The 4,784-nt window shown below is 41.3% G+C and overlaps 1 protein-coding gene across 1 annotated transcript in view; it reads left to right on the top strand.

Moving 5' to 3' along the window:
• ubr4 (ubiquitin protein ligase E3 component n-recognin 4) overlaps positions 1–2,457 on the top strand; it is a gene marked incomplete in the record, with an annotated part of 74,416 nt that extends 71,959 nt beyond the window's left edge. Inside the window, 1 exon segment of the mRNA XM_036135910.1 lies at positions 1,633–2,457.
• Between the last annotated feature and the right edge of the window lie 2,327 nt (positions 2,458–4,784).

Genomic DNA, 4,784 nt, shown 5'->3' with positions numbered 1-4,784 from the left:
AAAAAGTCGCTTAAGCTGATGCTGCACATGTGATTGTAGGAAGTAAAATCATTTGACTTTGCCTCTAAAATAATACTCTCCACTACAACTAATTGTTGTTGGTAAACCTACATGGTGATGGTTAGTAGAGCGCGGTTACTGATTTACCGATACCTTCCAAGGTCACCAGCAGATGTTTTACCAAATAATGATGGAACAAATAGATTTATGCTCACAAACGTCTGCAGTCGCCTCTGGCTTGGTGGCGATTCCAGCTTCACCCTCAACCCATGGGTTGGTCTTTCTGCACAGGTCTCTTTATTCTGCAGAAACAACTGTGTCATATGCTTGGAGCAAAAAAAACAAAAAACGTTTCACATGGAGAGAATAATTAGTCCTCTTAAATTGTTTACTTTTACAATTTTCTTGAACTTGCTGCATCTCGGCGTCTTTAAAGATATTGAAATGGCTCAATCTTCTGTGTTGCCAGTAAGGAGAGAGACATCAGTTGGACATGTTGCTAAGACAAACATTAAATCAACTTTCCGTTTACCACAAAGGCAGCTGTGCTTTACCACTCCGGGTCAAACATAACCATCTATGAGTGGTTGTGTGTGATGTGGGGCCAAAGAAAGTGTGTCAGGAAAGTGGGTTTTGAAATTAGAAGCTGTGGAAAAAAATAAGCAGGTCAAAACTTACTTAATGGTCTTATGTATTTGCCATTTATTCAGAATGCTCCAACTAATTAAAGTGTTATAACGTGAGCTCAAACATGTTCTGTTCTCCTGATCCACAGAAAGTACCAACCAGCAACACAGAGGGGGGCTGGTCCTTCTCACTGGCAGAATACGTCCGTCACAACGACATGCCCATCTACGAGGCCTCAGAGCGCGTTCTCAGGGCCTTCCAGGATGAGCTCATGCCCGCAGAGTCCATGTCCGAGTTTTTTGATGTTGTAGGTCAGTATGAACGCACGTCTGACACATTTTTTTTTGAGAAATATTTGGAACATTAACTCCAAAGTACTTTGAAATTGGGCCAGAGTCGTAAAGAGTTTCTTTCTCTTTCAGGTCTCCTCTCTGAAATCCCAGACCCAGACCTCTTCCTGCAGGATTTGTTGAACTCTCTGCCCTGAACCAACCACAAATCAACCCCCTCTAACACGCAAATATCCCTACAAATATAATCCATACAGCTACCAACTCCAAAAAAAAAGAAAAGAAAAAAGAAGAGAAAACTAAAGGAAGTTTACACTCTGAGTCACAAAGAGTACATAGTCTACACCACGCTCTCTACCCAACCCCCACATCCATATGACATCTCAGAATAAACCAAGCAAAACTTGTGTGTAGTCGACAAAAAAAATAAACCCACCCTAACACCAAGACACCGCTTTTTAAAGAGGAACGACACGCTAAAACAGAATTTACTCTCTGCCGGACTGATACCAATGGCGAAGTCTTCATTTAAAGTCATGATCCTGTTTGTTTTCTGTTTTTTTTTTAACAAGCTTGGGCAAAAAAAAAAGACCGTTTTAGAAACCTTGTGAAAATTCTGGTGTGCTGTACATGTCAAAAGGCTGAAACTGTCTATTCTGGGGAGGGGGGGGGTCAGCAGCATCATCACGGTCAGGCGTTAATGTTTTGGTTGACGGCAATGACTCGTGACTTCTGTTTTGGGGTGATTCTGCTTTTGGCTTTGAAGCCCCCTCCCCAGCTTCAGGGTGCAGTGTTAGAGGACCCAACCCTTATTAGGAGTGGCATTTGATTTTATCTTTTCCTTTTTTGTTTGTTAGCTTTGAGTGGGTTTGTGGTCGGGGTGGGCGGCGAGGTTTTAACTTGGCAGAGGGCTTTCTTAGTCTCACGGTTGCAGTGCCTGTCCTTTTGCTCTGCTGTTCGCTCTACAACTACATGTGGATCCTAACTGGAAGTTTTGAGTCATGGGCGGGAGGATAAAAATGTCTTAGGTTTGTTTTATCGACACCAGAGGTGAAAGGGGGGGATTTAAAAGACGGACTCATTTTGGTTTCATTTCTTCCATAGATTTCTGCCTTTTTGAAGCACATTTACGAAAGTTTCCATCTGTTGCAATGAGATACCAGACATGTCTAAAATGACAATAAAACAGACCTGCATCACATGCTTAAACACTTTCCTCTTTGACTGACGGTTTTTGGTTTGGTCTCGTAACTTGCAAGGCCACTTTCCGCTCTTTTGACTGTAGCGTTTCGTCATAACCGACTACAATGGCGGCTACCGCAGGTGTTCAAGTGAAGTGGATCGGTTTCTCACCCTCAGCGACTCATTTAGCTGCCGATGACGGAAAGCGTTGTTCTTCAGATCTAAATGCATGGTGTAAACGTTCCCCAGGTCAACATTGGTTTGCTTTTCCCACCGCTACAATGTTTAAACTATTGCTGAATGTCTGCTTTTTTGAATTTGGCGCATAATTAATAAAGCTGTAATGATTTCAGTCTGACTCGGGGGTAACCTCTTCTGTTACGGCTGCATTTTTAATTTAAAAGGAAACCCTTTCATACCTGCACCATGACGTCAGTGTCATGTAAAAGTATTCCCTCATAAGCACAATTTTTAATGTATTTTATTGGGATTTTACGCCGTGCCTTAATGGGATGGACCAAAAAAAGGAGCACAGACAAGGTGGGAGGACCTGCTGATGAGACAAGTATTCGTAATGGACTCAACAAGTGTAAGTTTTATGGAAGAGAGGCCAGAAGAAAAGCAGAAGATGTCCTGTTTAAAGTCAACAGCTGGTCTGCTCAGATGAGACCAAAATTAAACCTTCTTACTCTACAAACGTGTGTGGTGGAAAACTAAATGTGACCCAGTCAAAGTCCAGACCTTAATACATTGGAGAATATTTATTTGATGGATTTCTGTCTTCCCAGACTTCTTTAGTTATATTTTTACCACCACAAGTCCAGTTAAGGAAAATTACTTTTTCATGTGTGACGAGCACATTGTTGCAAATAGTTTTTCAAAGTAGTTTTCTCTGTATGTAGCCAGCAACTGGGGTTAAACCGTTCATGGTTTTCATTCATTTTAATTCAGTTTGATTCCTTTATAAAGACAATTTCTCAGCTAATGACACTTGGTAAGCGATTCTCCTAACATCACATCTGTGGCGAGGTCTTTTTTCTGCCTCTAGTGGGCGATGTACACAACCATGCATGATAAAGTCAAGCATCAGACCTCTCCTTTATGTTTGTGCTTAAAGGTAAAGCATCATACACACGTGAATACTAAGAATCAAACTACATATGAAATCTAATTTTGTACCTCTTTGGGTTTTAACAAAACATGTCTCAAGATCAGCAACAGTATCTTAAAAAAGTCTGTAAATGAAGCCATTGGCACAAAATTCCCCTTTTAAATCAAAGGAATCTTAATGACATGGTCTTTATGTGACCACTTTAAAGGATATTTAAGGCAAAGAATGCACATTTGTGAACCATAAAGGTCACAGAGTTGATTAATCTTTTTACAATTTACACCTATTAAGGTGATCATACCTAAACGAAAAGTCTTTTATCCCATACTGAAAGGTGTGTCAAACACAGACCCCACTGTTCATATAATGGATCATCTGTCTATTCATCAGTGGCATCTCAGGGACATTGTGTCCTCTGCAGGGGAATGGAGCGTCCTCAGCACCTCCCTGGATGTCCTGGTGAAGCCGTAGTGGAAAATGAAGGAGACCGTCCTGCTCCATATGTCCGAACTCCTCATCCCAGCACGGGGCTGGCGCTCCAGAGCCTTGCTGCTTTCTTTGTGCACTTCCTTTCCAAAATGCTCCCCTTACACATGCTAGGAAGAGCCAGAGGGAACAGGGTTACGTTTTACACATTTAGGTTCATTTATAAAGGCACTACAGAAATGGTGATAAAAGCAGACTTCCAATATATGGCAAGATTTTAGGACTCCCCTGACATTTAAAGTCAAATCAACGCTTAAATCCAAATCTCAAACAGTTCCTGATTCCAGATCAATATCAAATCGAGCTAAACATCCAGCCAATGCAGTGATTTGAACTTACGCTGTGTGCTGGTTCCTCATGATGGACGCTCAGGGCCTTCGTGGGGTTTTGTGATTTCACCCTTTAAATACCTCACACCAACTTTCCCACTGATTTAATGCGACACTGGTTCTCAACACGTTTGGCCAATCACAAAGCAACGTAGTGCCAATAGAAAGTGAATGAATTAGTTAAATTCATGATGAACAAAGACCCCTGATCCAAAGAAACAGGTGGGAGGGGCCTCTTGTTGCTCACATAAGGGTTTAAATTGGTAATTCCCTCATTATTTTATTTTATCGGGTATGATGTCTGGTGGGTATTTTGAGACAAACTCTACTAAAAATCACTTTTTAGTAACAGCTGGAAAGAAATTTAAGTTTTTTAAATTGTACCTATGATTTCTAGGTGCATTGCGTCTATATGTTTAAAGGAGTATAGCCTGTAAAATAAGCGGACTCATTTAGTTGTTCCTTTTAGTTGATTGTTTTACGTTCAACAAAACTCACTCTTCTCTCTGAAACAATCACATTTCTGAAAACCATCTGTATGAATGAAATCAGAACTGTCCTAAGCTTTCAGACACGCGTTATCTTCTCGTTTAACTCCTCGTCTCCATTTCAGCCTCTCCAGTTCTCACGGTGACCGTCTCTCATGCTTGATTGACCGACAAAGCACTCAATCCATCCAGATGGTGTGCCTGGAAGCCTTGTTGAAAACCTTGCCTTCCTTGGTGTGTGTGTGTGTGTGTGTGTGTGTGTGTGTGTGTG

The sequence above is a fragment of the Fundulus heteroclitus genome, chromosome 1 (genome assembly GCF_011125445.2).
Source record: "Fundulus heteroclitus isolate FHET01 chromosome 1, MU-UCD_Fhet_4.1, whole genome shotgun sequence".
Lineage (NCBI taxonomy): Eukaryota > Metazoa > Chordata > Actinopteri > Cyprinodontiformes > Fundulidae > Fundulus > Fundulus heteroclitus.
Note: the sequence above shows the minus strand (reverse complement) of the source record. Positions and strands in the feature narration are given on the sequence as shown.